Source organism: Eptatretus burgeri, chromosome 9, assembly GCF_056783735.1.
Source record: "Eptatretus burgeri isolate ZD-2024b chromosome 9, Ebu_testis_v1, whole genome shotgun sequence".
Taxonomy (NCBI): domain Eukaryota; kingdom Metazoa; phylum Chordata; class Myxini; order Myxiniformes; family Myxinidae; genus Eptatretus; species Eptatretus burgeri.
In genome coordinates, this window is record NC_140969.1 from 90,160,932 (window position 1) to 90,182,357 (window position 21,426).

Sequence of the window (21,426 nt, forward strand, 5' to 3'; positions counted from 1 at the left end):
AGGATGGAGCTTTGGTAGCTGTGAGGCCTGTTATAAATTGTTTGTTCAGGGGCCACAAGGGGAATCTTACGAGATTTTTTTCATCCATTGCTAAAAGTTGAAGTGTGAGAAATTTGCTGTTTTGGCTGTTATCTCCACATCTGGATGTGTTTCACGAGGTGAAATGGAGACCGATCATGTCTCAAAGGATCTACCTCTGATAGCGTGTGTGTGTGTGTGTGTGTGTGTGTGTGTGTGTGTGTGTGTGTGTGTGTGTGTGTGTGTGTGTGTGTGTGTGTGTTGTAGCCATGGCCAATGATAGAATGTACGAACAGTAAATGGTATGAACCCGACCCCTCACGATTAATGATATTTCTCATATTCCTACACTTCCGTAAGTCCGATTTGCATTCATGAACGCAACAATTATGGTTTTGAAACCATCTTGAAGTTGCCAATTTTTCATCGAAATACAGGAAATTGTGTGTAAAAGACGATTTGAAATACAGAATTTGGTGCCAGCAAAAGCAGGTTCAAAGTGTCTGTCGAGCAGAACCAGTCGGTGTAACCACATAGGTAGAGCATGTGCGAAAGGCCTCATTTAACATTCTAACGTCATTTCAAAAGTCCCATATTGTTGCCCTGCTACTCCACTGTCATTTATCCTTGCTCTTCCATGAGCCTCGCTCTTGTAGGAAAACAAAAGACAATTTTCACGAGTGAAATCACTTTTATACCAAAACAACAGCCACGACAATCGGACCAAATCATTATGTCGCCATTTGGGGAAATAACAACTGTAATTGCCATCGCCGACATGTCGGTGGTCTCTCCGTCTTCTTTCGCCTCCTTCCTCGGCTTGCACCCTTTGTCCTCTCTGTGCTTGGTCCCCCCCCCCCCCCAGGTACCTACAGGATACCAGCATCCCCCTCCTAGTGAAATGACCAAAATCCAGAACCACTGCTCATCTGCACTCATCTGTTCCTCTTTTTTCCACCTCTGGAACGAACTTGCACATCCTCTTCAATCTCACTCTTTCCTTCATGTTTCCAAGACAGCTGTTCACCACCATCTCAAATCATCCCTTATCCAAAGCCACGATCCTTGCTACACCTGTTTAACGCTCCACCCCTCCAAAAATTTGCTTCTGTAACCATCTTGTCCACTCCCTTGCGTTATCCCCTACCCTTCATCGTTACCGCATCCCTTGTTTGTCCGTCTCCATCTATTTTCTCCCTCCACCCTCCTGTTGGCGTTTCTCCTTTCTCTTGCTGTTCCTTTTGTTACGTTGTGTCCTGATCCGTTCTGTGTTCTCGTTCTTCCACGAGCCTTGACTATGTATAAAAATCCCCCATTTAAAAATAACCATCCATTGATGTTGGTCACGTGAGTAAATGTGGGTTATGGCATCTTGTAAATTCATCGTTGACTCACGAGCAATCTAAGAACAAATTTCTGATTCATGAACATGTTAACCCCTTTTGTTGGAACTATTCACAGCTTAGAAAGCATTTGTTTGTAGGACAGTGGATTGTTGCTTTCCTTTGTGGCTCACTGCTTCTGTGTCCCACCTCTTGCCTGTGTGGTCTCGAGTCCAACGCTCTGAAAATCGTTGGCTTTACCCATCACGAGGTAGTGGCACAAGGCACAGGGATCCCTCTCTGTAGAAATATTGGCAGCCTGGCAGCGTTCTTCTGTGACCAGTCATCCGGTCTTGCCCCTCTCTATCTTTCCCACACATTCATGGAGCTTAACGCTCTCATTGTTAACCTTGCACATGTTAGGCTAGATGCCTATCTGCACTCCGTTGTCTCTTTTCTCCCACCTGTTGAATCACCCCCCCACCCCTGGGTGGTGTTCACATGTTTGTGAACAAGCCATGGACCCATTGCTCATACATCATAGGCCCTTGAGCTCGGCCGGTGGTAAAACCCGGCAGAGATCTGTTTATTGAATTGTATTATTTTCTCAATCGCTTCATTTTTTTTCAGTTAACCAGTTAACCCTTGATTCTCAAGTTTTGTTTTTTCCAATGAACTCGACTTCATGATAAAAAATTAGTTTGTTTTGGGTATCATTCACCTGTGCAAACTATCTTTATTGCAGGTGATAGCGAATTTTCTGTTTTTATTATTTTGTACAAATGTTGGTCTTTGTAAAAAGAAAGTCCAGCGATGTAAAAAGACATTCTATTAATTAAACCCTCTCCTCATCAACTCAGGCACACGTCCACTCCTCCTATGAAAATCATATTACACGTTTATTGTGCTTTGATGGTCCTTCATATGCTTGGTGTTGGTTGAATGGTTAGGATGGCATGCTTGGGAACATAAGGTCCTGAGCTTCAAATCCTGCTCAATGGCTTTTTTTTGTGTATACCTTGTCGAGGCTCGAATGGAGCGAACACACAACGCACATCAAAGGGGGGCATGAGACAAGAGGGGAGTGGGAAGGACAAAACAGTGGGGAACAGAGACATTAGGAGATCTGTGGAAGGGAGAGGGATGGGGGTGGGGAACACGGGGAATACAAGATGGACATTACAGGGACTTTCAGGAAGGAAAGCAGGGAATTTGAAGGAGGTGGGTTTGGGGTGGATTAACGGGGGTAGAAAAGATAGAGGATTTGGATGGGGGATGATAAGAGGTGGTGGTGAACAGCTGTTTTTGAAGGCCTGGAGGGAAGAATGGGATTGAATAGAGTGAGGGAGTTTATTCCAAAGGCAGGGAAAAAAAGAGGAATGAAAGAGTGAAGGTGAGCAGTGATTCGTGATTTTGGTAGTATTACCAGAAGGGGGTTGTTGGCAGACCTTGAGCGCCCTGCGGAAATATGGTGGGGACAAATCGCAGAGAGAGCAGGGGGGGAAAGACCGGAGAGGAGACAGTAGAAGACAGAAAGACGACCGACCTGCCTGTGGTGAGAGGCCTATACACTCAGCCTCATCGCGGGAGATGCCAATGATCCAAAAGGTCTTGGTTTCTACGGCGTGAAGCCGAGAAAGATGAGAGGCAGGAGCACCAGCCCAGTGGGGAGAGCAGTACTCCATCAGGCTGCGGATAAAAGCTTTGTAAGTGGTCAGGAGCTCAGGTGGGCCGAGGAAGGACTTTGCATGACGGAGGATTCCCAGTTGGTGACTGGCTTTGGGGGCCAGGTTGAATATGTGGCTTTCCCAGGAAAGATCATGGCAGATCGTGAGACCCAGAACCTTGAAAGAAAGGACTTCTTCCAGAGGATTGTTGAGAAAGTGGATGGGGCGGGGGGGGGTGGAAATCAGAGTATATAATCATAATAACACCATTGGAATTCCTGTAGGGTGTTGTCAAGGTGTTGTGAACGAGGTTACTTGGTTGTTCAAGGGTCCCCAGTTTTACTTTTAGTTTTAGTCCACTCTGATCATAATGGAATCGTCCACATTGACAGCTCATTCTTCTAATCATTTGATTCATTTGACTTTGGACAATTCTTGACTTTGGAAACAGAATCTTGTTTTTGGACCATCAGACAAACAAATAAACATGACGTCTTTCGAGGATTTCTATGACTGGTGGAATTACCATTTTGATGATTGCAATCTTCCAAACCTCATCTCATGATTTCTCTGATAAAGCAAGTTCTAAAACGAGGAAATGCAATGACATATTGGTAAAGTGAAAGGTCATTTATGCTTCCCGAGGTCCACGAGCTACATCACACCCTCAAGACTTCAACTCGGCACAGGCTGCAGAAACATCCCGGTATTGATGACTTCATAGTGCGGAGTCGAGAGAAACGAACTTTTGGCGCAGTACCAAGTGCTTCTCAAGCCTGGTGTTGGCTTTGCGGTTAAAGTGGCTGACTTTGGACCTAATGGTCCTGAGCTCAAGCCCCTGTCAACTGTTGACTCAACACCAGGTGGGGTTGACTCAGCCTGTCATCCTTCTGAGGTCAGCGAAATGAGTACCGGTGTGCTGGGGTAATAACCATTTGGGGTAACCTGTGTTGGAGTGCTGACCTGTCCAGGACTGTACTCCTCGTCAATGAAACTTCCTTGGCAATCCTATTCACCCTACGGCACGTAAGGAATGCTGTTATTATCAAGTGGTGCTCAAGTTTGTCCTTCTTTTGGAGCTTCCTGAGCTGCGATCCATGCGTGCCTGAATACCTGTCCGTTAATCTATGGTGAGGCACACACACCTTGCATGGAATATTTTTTTTACAATTTAATTAATAGTCATCGAGTGGGCAAATTAATTACAGTTACCAACGGGTATGAGAGTAGCATTGTGTTGTACAAATGCCATGGGCTCTCAGCATCGTTATGTCTCTGTCTTTACAGGACATTACAATTAAGATGATGGCTCACCTAATGCTTCATCTTGTTTGTTTTACTCAATTTCTCCATCTTCTATTTCAATTTCATTAATTTTTTTTTTCTCGAAAAAACACACTTTCATATTTCCTTTGGCGCTTCATTACGTTGCGGCAATTTTTGTTTTCCGGTGTCGAGATATGATATTGTTATTCTCTCTCATCAGCCAAAGGTTTTGGCCCTGAATATTTGAGCATTCGTTGATCTATTTGAAAACGACTTGATCAGAGTCAGACTGTATGATCATGAAACCAGAGATTGCACATTGGTTTGTTGATTGGATGGTGGTTTCCACAACAGATGAAAGGAAATGTGCATTTGAACATACCTTGCTTGACAAGCTCAGCAGTAAAGCATCCCGACTTCCTGAGCTGGGATTATTACCCCAGCACACCGGTACTCATTTCGCCGACCTCAGAAGGATGACAGGCTGAGTCAACCCCACCTGGTGTTGATTCAACAGTTGACAGGGGCTTGAACTCAGGGCCATTAGGTTCAGCAGTAGAGCATCCCGACTAGTTAGAGGACATCTATTTGCAAAAATTGAAGATAGGTTGTCTTTCCCATTGTATGCCACATCCCTATCCCATTCCTTACCTCCTATTATTCTCCCCATTTCCTTTCATTCATGTACCCCTCCACAAACCCACTGACCTTACCCCCATGTGTCTGCTTATGATGCTGTGACACGGGCTCGAATAGCATACATAGGTATGTAACTGCCAGAAGGCTGATAGATGTCTGGCGACGTTGGGAGTGAGGTTTGAGTCAATTATCTTGAAATTATCAATTCCAAACTTAAAATAATAATAATAACAACAAACGATATGATGAGTTTTACAAATTGCAATGTAAGAGCCATAATAAAAAAATGCGGTTACCCTTTTCACATGGAAAAACTGTGTACCTAACCCTGACATCGCCCTTGCAGAGGCCAGACACGTCACATTGCATACTGATTTTATTTTTCAAAGTATTTTTTATTTACAAATTTCATTTGCATCATCATACTCTTTCCTTCTCATCCTTCTTACTTTTTTTTTCTCTTTTCCCAAGAAGGTTTTGGTAATGAGGCCGGCACAAGGCATACCGTTTCGCCGTACAAGCCATAATTAAAGCCATGCATCGTGGTGCCTGCGAGTTGAGATAAATAAGGTGCGGGTGGGGTGAGAGCGAAGAGACACAGAAGCACACTCCATGTGGTTCATATCCCACAGGAGATGCTGAGGATGGCATGGAAGATCACCATTTTGATTTGGAGCTTTGTACCGCACTTTCTTTGTTTTCTGCTCTGTGCCATGAACCGCAAGCTTGCTACTTATAATTGGTTGAAGTTTGAAGTTCATGACGGCCTGGTCCTTTTCTGTCCAGCTGTTTCGGAGAGTAATGGTGTGAGGTCCGCCTTGCTTTAAAGTTTAAAGGATGCAGGCTGTGAAGAGTACCGTTGCATGGCGATGGGTGTTCAGAAAGAAAAGGTTAATTCCAAAAAAGAACCAGCAATCCTAAAAGTTGCACATCGTCCGATCATGGATCTCACTCTGTGACCTGGCTCAGCATTAGGTGCTTCCATGCCAACATTAACTCGTTACGCCATGCATTAGGCATCTGCCACTTCCAGTCGTCCATTACACGTGTATGACGCAAAGCACCTCTTGGAGTGATACAGACTCCTGCGGACTCAGCCCACCTGACAGTCCCGCTGCCAAATTGCCTACCATGTCCGACATGTTTAATCCCACCTCGACGGTCAGTCAGCACTACATACATCAATGTTTGTGGGTGTTTCTTGAACATGCAATGTATCGGTAATGCAGACAAACTAAAAATGAAGAAACATTTTGACAATTCCTTTGGATGTTGCAACATTGACTATCTTTTTTTTTTTTTTTTTGCTGGAGTAGGAGCTTCTTTATTGTAAACCCTTGCAATGGACAATGCAGGTATAGATATTGGGACAATCTCAAGCTTCAGCAATCCCATACAAATTCCTTTATATTTATGTGCATGCTGCTGCATTTTAAACACGAGCTTTAATGTCGATTTAACAATGTTGGTGCTGGGTTCATCCTCCTCCGCAGACAGAGCGTCGGTACTCCCAAAGCAGTCTCCTGGCAAAGATTATACTGGGTAGTCTGACCTTGTCTTCGCAGCAGTCGTTAAGAGCAGGAATTTCGCCAGGGTCCAATTTCGACAGGGTGTATGAACCAACTCCGAAAGATGGTCGTGACTTGTTTCCCTTGAAATGCTCTGTTTTGAATCCTCAACAACTCGATTCTGACATCTCATGCCAGGATTCTCCCAACTTTCTGTTTCTGCTTCAATTGTACTGACATGACTCTCTTTCTCTTCAATGATCACCGGCACCTCAGCTCCTCGAATGTCGTCGGCACATCCTACTGTCATTTGAAAAGCACATGTTTGTGTATATTTGTTTTTGTTTGACCTCTATGCACTCCTAAACCACTTAGTGGGGCAACTTAGCTAAATATAGCATAACAATTGTGCATTTTGTGAGGAAAACACCAAATTTGGCACGCTAGTAGCCGAACATATTGTTACGAATTCTGGCCCACCTGGCGTGCGAGCGACTGCGTAACTCCATTCGCGACCACGTCGCCCACCGGACGGACAATTCAGTTGTGACCCTCCTGGAACTACCTCCAGGAGCCAGTCACGGGTGGGGTTTTAACCTCATCACGATCGTGCCAATTGCTCACCCGTGCAGGATACGGTTGCTCGCCAAACTCGACATACCTAAGTACCTGCGCGAGTAGTCGACCCGGCGATCGTACCTCGCCGCAGGTCGGCCTAGGACACGAACCGCTTAAGCGGTCCGTTCTGTGCTTCAGTGGTAACCGAGCGGTGTTATCGCCGACCTCGACGGATGTGAATCTATTTACCGGGTGCTTACACCCCTCTACCAATTTCTTCCGTGATGCAAGATGGCACTTTCAAAAGGGAAATGGACGCAACGAACAGGAAACAGTTGAACAGGCACATTTATTGAAACCACACGTATGCAGGCAAAGCGATGAATAACAGTCATTCACGTATGTACAGTCAACAATGAATGAAACACAGATACAGGCAAGAAAGTAATGAAAAGTAATACCACCGACTACAAGCAATGGTTTATTCACAAGCACTCAGGCAGGTCTACTTAATAGACGGCGCCACAACACGTATACAAAAGCAAAGAAATGGCCACCCCCAAAGACAAGGGTAGCAGACAGGGTCCGTGGACCGTACGTGGCGTGGAACCTGGATGATCGGCCAGGCCCACGAGACCGAAGGGTCTTACCCGCGCCCTCGTGGCGAGACGGTGGGCAGGTCGCGACGTCTACTCCCCCACGGCCTGGCGTGGCCACGCCTGTCCTTGGGCACCTGGCTTGGTCGGTGAGCTCTCTCCGGCGTTCTCCACCCGGATGCGCAGGCTCGCGCCGCACAGCAGGCACTACGAAACGGACGGGGTTGCCGGCGCTCTCTCAGCGCGGATGCTCAGTATGGGGGGAACTGCTGGTGCTCTCTCAGCACGTCGATGCTCTTTTAGCGAGTTGACGCTCTCTTAGCGAGTTGACGCTCGAACGAGCACCCTGGACCGCCTTGGCTCCGGCAAACTCTCCTGGCGCCGACCCACCGACACTTCTCTCGACACTGCCTCGAGCTCCTTAAAACCAACTGGCTCCGACCGACTCTCTGACACGGAGCTCCGTTCTGCTCGCCCTTTTATAGGGCCAGGGAAGTGAGAATCGACCCCTGACCCTTGACCTCCAACCCCGGCAAAGCGGACGTGGTAGAAATCACCAAAACACTCGCCGCACAGCGTGACTCCTGACCCCAGCCGAGCCAATGTGTGTAATTCACCGAAGCTTTGACTGTCGGCACGGCTTCGTCCTGGCCGCACCGATGTGTGTAATTCACCAAGGCTTCGCCTCGACAGCGCGACTTCGTCCTGGCCGCGCCGATGTGTGTAATTCACCGAAGCTTCGCCTTGACAGCACAAAGATGGCGTTGTCTCCGGGATGGAGGTGAAGCGATGTTTGTGGGATGGCGTTGTTGATGGTAGTGAAGGGTAAAGAGGCGAAGGTGGTGGTGGTTTGGTTGTGGTTGTTTGGGAACGATGTTGGTGGTGGCGATTTGGTTGTTGTGGGCGTCGTTTGAGAATGGCGGTGAAGCGATGTTTGCGGGGTGGAGTTGTGGAGGTAAAGAGGTGAAGGTGGTGGTGTTGGAGTTGTAGTTGTTTGGGAATGATGTTGGTGGTGGCGATTTGGTTGTCGGGGGATGATTGGTCCAAAATAATGTTAGAGAATAGAAAAACGGCTATCTCAAAGCGTCGCAGCCCGGTGAATACGAAAAAATCCCTCTAAACAACGGTGGGGAACTATCTGCACATAAACTTACTGGCATAACTGATCTAAAGACTTTTCTGGTGTTGTGCAAATTTCCACAGCCGTAACAATATTATGAACAGATTTGGATGTTGGGCCATCTCAAATTTTTGATGGCAGTGGAAAATGGCTGCCACAGCCATCAGCAGCTGAATTTGAGATGGTCCAATATCCAAATCTCTTCATAATATGATAGGCTACTGGTGTGCCAAATTTGGTGCTTTCCTCACAAAATGCACAATTGTTATGCTAAGTTGCCCCACTAACTGGATAGAAATTAATTGAACACCGGTGCTTGTATCTAGGGTGTGCACGGGGTAGGTTTTAGGCGGAAACGAAATCTTAGTCATCAGATTCAGTTCAGGTTGGGGGAAGGATGCCAATTCTATCGATGTAAATGTATATCGTATAGCATCATCTCGTCCGTAATTAAAAAGGAGGTAGCTCCTCCGTAAGGATGGGCTCTTCACTAGTTCCTATATTATCTGTCTCCCCATGATCCACCATCAGACCCTGTGTGAACTGCCCTACCAATCAGATGGGTTGGATCAAGCAATGGGGAGTATGAACCAGCCATTTGAGTGACAGTTGTGCAGTGTATTAGTTCAATTCAATGTTTAAAAAAATTGGTATGCGATGACACAGTCAGGGCTTCTCTGCAACCTCCCGACTGCGGCCCCTTTCGAGTCATTGCTATAAAGGACAAGCACACCATCCGAGATTTAAACGGGGCCTAGTTGAAACAAATGATGGTTCTCTCGCAGCGAAGAACAGTATATATCATTAAACTGAGGGGTTGGCAGTTCGCTTGTGGAGCACATATGCTTGACAAAAGTCTTTCACGAACAGGCTGGCCAGGTCTGATAAATCGACTGAAATTGGCTAGGAATTTGTAATTTTTTCAGTGTGTTGGAGAAGGCTCATCTCCTTGTTTCTGAAGGGCACTGTGTCATCTTTAACATCCACCAAACTAATGCCAGCAGATGGGTCACCCAACGGAACGACCATTCCGGCACACTTTGTGATGCACCACCTTCTGTGAATCACCAATCTAACAGTTTTATAGTTATATCGGGAATCTAACCGAAACTAGACAGCTCAATAGGTAACGCGCTACCTCGCCACCATCCTGTGTAACTATTTCGAGAGCTCACATGAGATTTGCAAACGAGACAAATAAACCCTGAAACAACAACCTCGCCAAGGCAGCAATTATCCACTGCAGGATGGGCATTAGTGGAACCTTGAGTGGAGGAAGAGACTGACATTGGGATCCTTCCAAGGAGTCCAGAAATATAATCATAGTGGGAAAGCACATAACATTCACCCTGCACCACCGACGGCACGATCATCCTCTTGAAATAATTTGTTCAATGCGCTCGCTCCGTTACTCATGGCTCAGCAAGTTTGATCTCAAGACATTCGAGTTTGATGCTCAGGTTAATGGCATCTGCATGTTTCACAATCATGAGGGCGCAGCTGTTGCATGCAACTGATGTACCCCTCCTGACATGATGCCACCACATTCTTTTTTTTATCTGGATGAAAAATTGCTGTTTGTTTCTTTGTGTGTTTCCTGAAAGCGGGGTGTGGAGCAGAGGAAGGAGGGATAGAGCAAATGCACTGCAAGCTGTGCACACAATAATCCATTCAGGTTAAAGCTTTAGTGTTTACTTGTACAGGTGTTTGGGATTTTTGTCAATTAAATATTGTGAATGCTGTTGTCACGCTTTGTGTGGCATTGCTTTGTGCATTTTGTTTCGTTATAATTGAGGCCTGCAGCGTTCACAATTCGACAGGAAAAAATAGAAAGTACGATGGTTGAATACTCCACCGGTCAAAAGTTTTAGAACAACCCCATTTTTCCAGTTTTTACTGAAATTTAAGTAGTTTCATGTTTCAATGTACTCTGAATTTAATGCAGAGAGCAGATAAACAATTACAGATAAAAAAAATAAATCATGGAATCGTTTTGTTGAACAAAATTTAATCTAATTTTTGACTCATAAAAGTAGCCACCTTTTGCAGATATAACAGCCGAACCTACTCGTGGCATTCTTTCTACAATGGAAATCAAATATTGTTCGGACAGTTCTTCCCAACACTGTTTCAGAAGTTCCCACAAATGTGTTGCACTTGTTTCTTTGCTTTCACCCTTCTGTCCAGTTCATCCCAAACCAGCTCCCAAAAGTCTGGAGAGTGTGCTGGCCATTCCATGATTTGAAGCCTACCGTCTTGTTCTTTTCTTCTAAGGTAGTTCTGTCATAGCCTGGAGGTATGTTTTGGGTCGTTATCTTGCTGTAGGATGAACCCCTGACCAACTAGGCATAGACCAGAGGGTATTGCATTGCAAAATGCTGTGGTAGCCCTTTTGGTTCAGGGTGCCAGTCACTCTGTGCAAGTCACCGACTCTGGATCCAGAAAAAGATCCCCAGATCATCACACTTCCTTCTCCATGTTTGACAGTTGGTGTCACAGACTGAGGAACCATCCTTTCGCCGACTCGACTGCATACAAAAACCCTGCGTGATGAACCGAAGATTTCAAATTTTGATTCATCGGTCCATAAGACATTCTTCCAGTTTTCAGTAGTCCACTGGCGGTGCTTCATGGCCCAGGAAAGCCTTTGTTTTCTTATTTTTTGCCATCTTAGCAATGGCTTTCTTACTGCCACTCGACTTCTCAAACTTGCAGCTCGAAGTCTTCTCTTCACAGTTGAAACTGAGACTTCCTTACTTCGACCAGTGTTAAGCTGTGCTTGAAGCTGCTGTCTTGTGAGCTGCCTATTACGCAAGCTGTTGACTCTTAGAAACTTGTCTTTTGATTGTGTTGTGGCTTTGGGTCTGCCAGACTTCTTCCCGTCAGAGTTTCCTCCAGTTTCCAAGTGCCTTTTGATGGTGTGGGAAACTGTACTCACTGACACATTGGCTTCCTTTGCAATATCTCTCAAGGAAAGACCTCCACTTTTAAGGGTTATAATGGTCTGTCTGTCTTCCTTTGTTAATTGCCCTTTTTCTCTCCATTATGATAGCAATATACTACTTCCTGCAGTGCAATATTGTCCAGATAATGCTTCAGAGGGTGTAACAACACAGTCTGTTGCAACACTCCTCTTATACAGACAGAGGGTTTGTAACTAATCAACAAAAGTTGGGACACCTGTAGGAATTGTTTGCATCAACTTTCAAGGTTGAATTTACTTCCATTGCTGCAGAACAGCTGCAGTTGCTAACCCATTACTTGTTCCCTGAAAAGGACCTTTTTTAACAACTCTGAAATTTACATTATTTTTCAATTTTTGGAAACCTAAACTTTTTGTTTAAACCTCTGGCAGTTTAGCGCTTAGCTTTGTACCATTTCAGGTTATTCACTGGACTTGAACTGCTTAAATTTCAGTAAAAACTGGAAAAATGGGGGTGTTCTAAAACTTTTTACCCGTAGAGTATATAATTAATTTGCATTCTTAATGTGCAATACTGAAGTCAGGTAATACGCAAGGAAGCTTGGGGCATGAGGAGGCTATGCCTGCATTACATCAACCCCAGTATCATCACCTATTCACACGCAAGCTACCTACCAGGCACACAAGCCAATATCACCAAAACCCTCCATCTCCAATGCATCCAGTTACCTATCGAAATCCCATTTCTGCATATCCACCCTCCACTGCCACTACCTTTCCGGGGGAGACCATTTCCTGCATAAACCACTCTCCGACTGAAAGATCCTGCCTTAAAACTGTCCTAACTCTCATCCTCTTTACCCTCAAACTATGGCCCCTGATCCTAACACTATCCACTCTGCTGAAAAGCTCCACGTCACCTATCTTAATCACACCCTTCATTATTTTAAACATCTCTATCAGATCCTCCGTAACTGTGTCCTTTCTTGTGTATAAAGCCCTGTCTCCTTCAGCCGTTCTTTATCTAGCTAAGTCTAGCTTGGCCCGTAATCGATCTCGTAGCCCTGCACTGAACCCTCTCTATGGCAGCTATATCCATCCTGAGTTGTGGTGACCAAAACTGTCGACAATATTCTAGTTGAGACCTTTGCACTAACTTCTTTTACAGTACAGTGTTACAACTACTTATTTTGATTTATAATTGATCCCCCTCCGAATACCCTATTTGCTTTAAACCCCGACCTGACTGTCTTACACTGCTGCCTGCTTGCCTCCCAAATCTATTACCACCCCCAGATCCTTCTCCTGTGTGACATGCTCCAAAATTGTTCCTTGCATCAGATAATCTCTGTTTTCATTATTCTTACCCATCAACAGCACCTTACATTTTGCTACGTTAAACTGTATAGTTTCTCGATTTTAATGATTTTTGTTTTTTACTAGCAAGCTGTCCATACCTAGACGGGATTCTAAACGGGGTAGGGATGGTGGCAGAAAATAATGCAAATGGCCTCTTCCGTCATTGAGCCGGCAAGATGGGAGCAACATTTATTGCCACATCTGATGCATTGTAAATGCTCTAATGGTGACGAGGTGCTTCATTTGAAACTGTTCGATATGTGAAGCTTTTTGATGCCCAGGGTCTGCAATAAAAAATTGTATTGGTTTCAAAGCCAATGAGCAATTGCAAATTAATAATAGGAGGATACAATGCCAAGTGAGGTATCTTTTATACCCAACATACTGTACTTAACACTGCATACCGTTAGTGATACTTGGACGACTTTGCACAAGTTGCACTTATATGTGGGAATTTGAAGGTTTTCTTTTTCTTTCGTGGGAAGGACATGGATGTGGGTAGCACAATTTTCTGCATATAGCTCTGCTGCTGATGTAGTTCCCCCTGTAGGTTGGAGCAGGATTTTGAGATTCGTTCAGGGTACCGGCGATAGCTCACCTACTCTTCACATTGCACACCACTGGATATTTTATGTCCAGGTATTAATGCTCGCAAGCATAGCAGATATGCCACCCAGTTTAACGTCAGTTCAAGAGACGGGACACACATTGATGAATCACCCTGCCTGTGAAACACCAGGATGACAGTTTATAACTGGGTTCAAGATTCGAACCCAGTTTATAACAGCTCAGAGGTGAGTGCACATACCTTGAGGCCATTCTGTCAACCTGGAATTTACACATTAAACTAAGTAAATGCTCATCTGCAGTTTGGTATCAAAGTATACAAAGCATGGAGCAATTTTTCCAAATAATGGTGTTGAAGTTCTTTTATAAGGTTTTGTGAATGATCATCTTCCCTATGCTGACCTTTGACGCGCTTTCACTTTGCTAAGTCTGCACTCGTTTTCAGTCCTCGTCATCACCTTTTATGCCTGGTGTTGGCTTAATGGTTTGGGTGGTGGACTTGGGATCTTCGGGTCCTTAGTTCAAATCCTGCTTGGCTGTTGAATACCAGGTGCGGTTGACTCAGCCTGTTCATCCTTCTGAGATCAACAAAATGAGTATCAGCTTGGTGGGATGATTGAACCATTCAAGTATCTTATATTGGAGTGGTGACCTGTCCAGGATTGTGCGCAAGAGCCCAGGAGACTACTAAGGCAGCACTCATGCTCTGTCTAGAGTATGGTCCCAATTGATTTTTTTTAGAACCTGAGCATGATACGAACAATCACCCATTCCATTCCTTGACCATTAATATCTGAACGCTTCTTTGTGTTTGCATCACTTTTTTGATTTGATTGCCATACTCTCCACTGAGCATTGATGCTGTTGAAGGATCTTGGCAAGCGTTATAGTTGGTGGTTTGCTATTGCCTTCCCAGCATTATTTATCTATGCTCCATCCTTTTACATGCTGAGCGTCAAGCAATTCAAGGAAGCAGCACATACCCTTGATACAGTCTTCAGTATAACTCAGCTGGTGTTTCAACCATCAACCATTTGAACCATCAACCTCCCTGACTCAGAGCAGAAACTCTAACCATAACACTATTGTAAGGCTGGTTCTGTTATTTTGCTAAACAACGAATATCCCCCTCCATCCACCCCCACAAGGAAAATTAAATAAAGAAAGTGACATTGAAGTAACATTGTGTAAATATGGTTTATAAAGATCTGAGCTTTGCTTTCAGTTTGGGAATGACAGGTTCAGCGTGCTGTGTTGGTTTGATGGTAGATGACACACTTCTGATTTTCATTCGGTCCAACTGGCTGAGCCTTTGTAATATAATTAGATGATGATAGGTTCAATCTGACCTCACTTGGGAGGTAGGTAGGTATCGGCAAACCAGTCGTGACCCATTTACACCATCAAACCTTGCAAGTCACTCGACCATTCTAATGGCTTGGCCCACCCTCTGTCAGTGTGAGCCATCCTTTATGCATAATTTCAAAGTATGTTAAAAGTGTTGTTAAGGTGTGGTTTACATTGTAAAGGCTGAGGTATTGAGCGCTACAGTGCCAGGGTGTTTCAACCACAGATATCCCATTTACGTGACGCACGCACTAATGCATTGCAAGATATATTATCGATCATGCAGGTAAATCGCACAGCCAGCAAGGTCAGCGATTTGCAGGCCACACGAATGCATCACATACTATTATAGCTAATTACCCCGTGTGTGCAGCGCAAAGCAGGGTTAAGCAATTGGTTCACTCTGTCTGTCTGTCTATCTGACTGTCTGACGTTGGTCTCTGATCGATGAACAACTTAATTTCAATTGAATTTTATATTTGGAACACTACAACACGAATCGGAACATGAATGGGACCAGGAACCTCCAGGTTAGCAGTACTTTGCTCTGAATTTGGCAAATTGTCTGGAATCTTGTCCCTATCGTGATTGCACAGAAAGGAGAAAGGGAATATTGTTCGAGTCTGGTCGTCAAACAAAATTGAAAATCATTTCAAACAGGAAACTTAGCGTTTTTAAGGACATCATAAAGGACACAAAGAACAGGCACAAATAAGTAATTAAACGTAGGAAATAAGGTACTGCAAAAGACGCTGAATCTAAGGTGGTAAACTTTGAAACACAAAAGAGCATTCTCTTATTTTATTTGAATTGAATTAATACAAGGAAATCAGACACAGGTGGAGGCCATTCAGCCCATCATGCCTGCATGACATCAACACCACATGAATTTATAAACACGAGATCCAAAGAAGAAAATTCGAAAAAATTATTATTTTTAAATATTTTGTGATTTATTAAAAAAATAAAAACAATTTTTTTATTTTTTGCATTTTTTTCTTCTTTTTTCATCTTCTCCTAAGGGAAGGGGGCATGGGCTTGGTTAAAAAACACACTTCAACCACACAACACCCCTTTACAAGACCCCTACCAACAGCACTCCGTACACATGCACACAATCACCCATCAATGCTTAAACTACCGAAAAGTCCTGCCAACATCTCAACACCCCTCTATCTCCATATCTTCCAGGTACTTATCTAATTATAATTTAAACTTATCGACTGTTTCTGTTGCCACTACCTTTTTAGGGAGGCCATTCCATGCATTATCTACTCTTTGAGTAAAAGTCCCCTGCCTTGCTGCCATGTTAACTCTCCTCTTCTTTCCTCTCAGGCTATGGCCCCTGGTCTAACGTGTCTAACCCCAACCCTAACCCTAACATGTCTACTCTGTTGAATAATTCATCTGCACTTATTTTTTCTTGATCTTTCATTATCTTAAACATCTCCATCATATCTCCTCATAACTGCCTCCTTTCTTGTGTATAAAGCCCTGTCTCCTTCAGCCGCAATTTTTTTTTTTAAAGGGACAGAACAAGCAAATATTGCTTGTTTCAAGCAAATAAGACGGTTTTTGCATGAATAAAGTTTCTATGTAAAATATATTATTTTGTTTAGAAGAAGCTCAAATACACACTATTTCTTGAAAAACACCTTTTTCTGCATGAGAATTGTGATTTAGTAGATACATCAAGATCAAGGTCAAGATCAAGATCATCAAGATCAAGATTAGTTTCAACAAGATAAATATTCGTTTCAACAAGATAAGTTTCAGCAACATCAAACAAGATAAATACACACATTTTGATGACAAACACACGTTTCTGCATGAGAGGAGGAATGTAGAACAAAAAATGGGGTCCAAACAGGCAAATATGTTGCTAAAAACATGTGTATTGAAGAAATAAGACCGTTTTTGCATGAATAGTGTTTCTTTGTAAAATGTATTGTTTTGTTCAGAACAAGTTAAAATACACACTATTTGATGAAAAACACGTGTTTTCTGCATGAGAAGAGTGATTAAAAAAAAAAAAACGGGGTCTGAGCAAGCAAATGTGTTCTTAAAAACACTTGTTTTAAGCAAATAAGACAGTTTTTGCATCAATCATGTTTCTTTGTAAAAATGTATTGTTTTGTTTGGAACACGCTAAAATCCACAATATTTGATGAAAAACATGTTTCTGGATGAGAATAGTGATTTAGAACAAAAAACCGGTGTCAGAACAAGCAAATGTGTTGTTAGAAATGTTGTTTTAACCAAATACGACCCTTCTTGCATGAATAATGTTTCTTTGTAAAATGTATTGTTTTGTTTAGAAAAAACGAAAATAGACACTGTTTGATGAAAAACACGTGTTTCTGCATGAGAATAGTGATTTTAAACAAAAGGCAGGGTCTGAACAAGCAAATGTGTTGTTTAAAACGCTTGCTTTAAGCAAATAAGACCGCTTTTGCATGAATAATGTTTCTTTGTAAAATATGTTGTTTTCTTCAGACCAAGCGAAACTGGTCAATATTTGATGAGAAACACGTGTTTCTGCTTGAGAAAAGTGATTTTGAACAAAAAAAAACCGCGGTCAGAACAAGCAAATGCATTGTGAGAAACACTTGTTTTAAGCAAATATGACCGTTTTTGCATGAATAATATTTCTTTGTAAAATGTAGTTTTCTTCAGAACAAGTGAAAATGGACACTATTTGATGAATTCTGTGGACCTTTAAAATTCGGACCCAGATCCGGCCTATCAGTGGGATACAAAACGTGAACTATTTAGCCTGGCGGAGGTGTGCGCTCCACCAGGTGTGTTCGAGCTGTATTTGCAAATGTCTTACTGTGAGAAAGTTAAAATTTAAATTGTTTGTTGACAGAACTTCATCAACGAGCTCGTGATGAATTGCTTATTTACTGTTTTGTATGGAATTGGGAAGTATATTTTTCAACAGGTAAGCGGAGCAGGGTAAGAGACATCATTGTACTAATGCGGGAGGAATGGTATTGAAAATGGCCTGCTTTTAATATAATTGAGTTAGTGTGCATTGCGCAACAGACTGTATTATTAATTGTACTCCAATTACTTTTGAGTTTGTAAAAAAAAAAATTAAAATTCCAGATATACTTCCACCACCTCCTCTACTCAGTCTTGGAACATCAACCTCAAAAATTAAATAAATGAATATGAGAAAGCCATGCAGAGCCGGCCTGTTCAAGAGCGAGCATTTGCCTGGGCAAACCTGCAATCAAAAGATGAGCATAGTTTTATCACGTCAGCTGTTGTTTCTGTTTCTATCATCCTACACGTGACACTTGGTTACAGGTTTGCACTATTGCTGGCTGTGTTGTTGATGCAGTGCCCCTATAGGTTAGGGCAGAAACTTGGGTTTAATTTGGTGATGGCTCGCCTACTGTTCACGAAGCTCACTGTGAGATTGTTAACGTGCACTAAGTAATTCTGACCAACAATATGCTTAGTTTAACGTCTATTTGAGGGATAGCACACATTGAATCACCCAGCCTGTGAAACACCAGGATGACAGTTTATAGTTGGGTCGAGGTTCAAACCCAGGATACACCGCTTTGCGGTGAGTGTGTGTGCCTCTTGGCTAGCCTGCCAGTCCATACTCTTTCTTCTGACTGGCAATGAGTTTTCGATTTCCCTTTAAGCTTCATTTACCTTTCAAAAAGATGTATTTACAATATATAAAATAAAAGCATTAAACATTTACAGCTTGATCTTCTCTGTTGACCCTCGCTTATTCTCGTGGACGTCAATTTAAACCCACCATGGTGTGATGCATCCTCTGCGATGAAATATGGCAAAACAATTATACCAATGATGGTTCCATCAATGCTTAGATATTCCTTGGGATGAAATCACTCTTGGAGATGCAATGGAACAGAAACAGCATTCAAAAAGCAATTCAGGTGCCATGGTAGAACGATGTTAAAGAAAGCGATGCCATACAGCTTCTTTTCTTTAACCCGAATCCAGGCCATTTTCATTACTATTAATCCAAATTCCTTTTCTTTCTTTCATGGCAAAATAATCACAAGGACGTTTTCAATGTATTGGAACATATTTATCATTTTAAAAATTATTATATTTTACATTGGCAGATTATATTATTGCTTGCTGATGTTCAGCCTTAAATAATTAATTACAGGTTTCTCTTCTGCCAAAGGCATTCCAGAGTCCTCTCTTTGATTGGCTTGTGCAGGCAAGCAACTCATCGTCCTCGATCACATTCTTTCTCCTGTTCTTCCTTTGCAGGCTGGAGTTCTTCAAAGCATGCCAACCGTCGTCGTCAACTTGAGAGCTCTTGGACAGTATTTAGTGCGACCTCAACATGAAAACAGCACAACTTCCTCCCTGACAGGACATTGGTATTTGAATGCCTTTTCCAAATTATACAGTACTGTCGGACCCTGCTATTCATGGGTCCAACTACACTTTGTATATCTAATTACACTTCGACAGTACCAGTCCATGAATTTGTTATTCGGGGACCCCGCGTATTCGGAGTTTTATAAAATGTGACCTATTTTGACATTTGCAGCCCTGTACTTCGCATATTCGTGTTTTTTTTTGGGGGGGGGGGGGTTTGCGGTTTTTCGTGTTTTCATGAGGTCTTTTTGCAGGTGTGGAGCACCTTTTTTTTGCCTGTTTTTGGTGGGCATATTTCCAATTTTCCACGAGATTTTTGATTTTCCCTCATGAATCACAAACCACTGGGAACATATCACCCCCTTTTCCGATGAAACAATGCCCCGCGAATCACAGATTCGTTAATCCCGGACCCCGTGTATTCGCGGTTTATAAAATTCAACCTGCTTCAACATTTGCAGCCCTGTACTTCGCATATTCGTGGTTTTTCTTTTTTTTCCGTTTTTGCAGTTTTTCCTGTTTTTGTGGGGTTTTCTTTTGCAGGTGTGTTAGCACATTTTTTTTTTGCGTGTTTTTGGCAGGCATATTTGCAAATTTCCACGGGATTTTTTTATTTTCCTTCATGAATCACAAACCAATGGGAACATATCCCCTCTTTTCCTTTTGAAACAATGTCCCACTATTTGCAGATTCGTTAATCCCGACATTCACAGCTGTGTGCCTCACGTATTTGTGCTTCTTTTTTTTTTGCGTGTTCATGGTTTTTTGTGTTTTCAAGGTTTTTTGCAGGTGTATTAGCAGTTTTTTTGCATGCTTTTGGTGGGCATATTTGTGGTTTTTTACGGGATTTTTTTATTTTCCCTCATGATTCACGAACTGCCGGAAACCTATCCCCCCTTTTTCCATTGAAACAATGCCCCGTTATTTGCACATTTGCTATTCCTGGCATTTTCCAGGAATGTATCCCCCGTGAATAGTAGGGTCTAACAGCATATATTTTTGTAAGTGTATCTTCAATGTCGAACCAGCATGAGACTTAGAGACATTGCTGAAGATGTTTTGCTAGTTATTTAAACCACCCCTACCCTCTATTGCAGATTTCATAAACGAGAAACATCTGCTCTCTTTGGGAGCATTGGCATCTCTCCTCTCCTCTCCTCTCCTCTCTCCTCTCTCCTCTCTCCTCCTCTCCTCTCATCTCCTCTTCTCTCTCTCTCCCCCCTGCTGGTTGTTGGTGAGTTGTGCATGGGTGTGGCATCATGGCGGCTCTGCGAGTGAGTACTGTGTCGTGTTGGTGTTTTTCTTATCCCCTTTTCGCTCCCCTTGTATCCTTGTTTGTGTGTGTGAAGTTTTCCCCTGTGTTTCCTTTCTTTGTTGAGACAGGAGAAAGAAAGAGAGCACGCACAGTAAGTGTTTCGCAGGCCTGTTCAGGACTTCCTGGTTTTTGGGCCTGCTTCACTACTTGCTGTGTTTCTCCGTTTAGCCTTTTTCTTCGCTAAATACTTCATTCATATTAATCTTTTGTTTTTCTCCACTAGCTAGTTTTGCTTGTGGCAGGTTTGCTTTTGGTTTCTTGATCCTTCAATTTATTTTGTATTGTTTCACATTATGGCAAATGTACGTTTGCATCATAGTGTGTATGAGGAACTTACTCCAAAGAACGGGGTCATAGTTTGTCCACCGGACGGAGTGAGTGTTGATGATGTTGTAATGGGTTTCGGAGAGCTTATTGGGCTCGACAACATTCTTGCAGCGTCGAGGATGAAACGACGTGTTGTGATATTTTTGTCTGAAGAGCGATACGTTGCTCAGACGGTCGAAACTGGCTTGCCTCTCCCGCCGGGTCTTTTTGTTTCTGTAAGTCCTTTGGATTAAAAAATTGCTTATGTGGATGATCTTTGTGCGGTTATCCATTCAGATGGGGGTGTGTCTGCCTTGGTCCACTGTGTCCATGAATTCAGTTTGGCAAGCTCCACCAAAGTAAATCGGAAAAAGAGCAAAGCTCTCTATCTTGGTCCGCAAAACGGCACCACTTCTCCGACCCTGCCCAAGCAAATTGAATAGGCATAGGATGGAATTTTTTTATCTCGGTGTCTTCCTTGGCACTCCAACTTTCGTATAAAAAAACTGGGAATTTTTCATAAATAAAACTG

General features: G+C 43.1%; 1 pseudogene across 1 annotated transcript in view; it reads left to right on the plus strand.

The window, feature by feature from the left end:
• LOC147020594 (uncharacterized) overlaps positions 1 to 21,426 on the plus strand; it is a 38,817-nt pseudogene that overhangs the window by 15,917 nt on the left and 1,474 nt on the right. The window contains exons 4-5 of the transcript XR_015061392.1: positions 19,160 to 19,272; positions 20,371 to 21,426. The exon at positions 20,371 to 21,426 is cut by the window's right edge and continues 1,474 nt beyond it. The product of XR_015061392.1 is annotated as an uncharacterized LOC147020594 (transcript). The remainder of the gene's footprint in view (positions 1 to 19,159; positions 19,273 to 20,370) is intronic.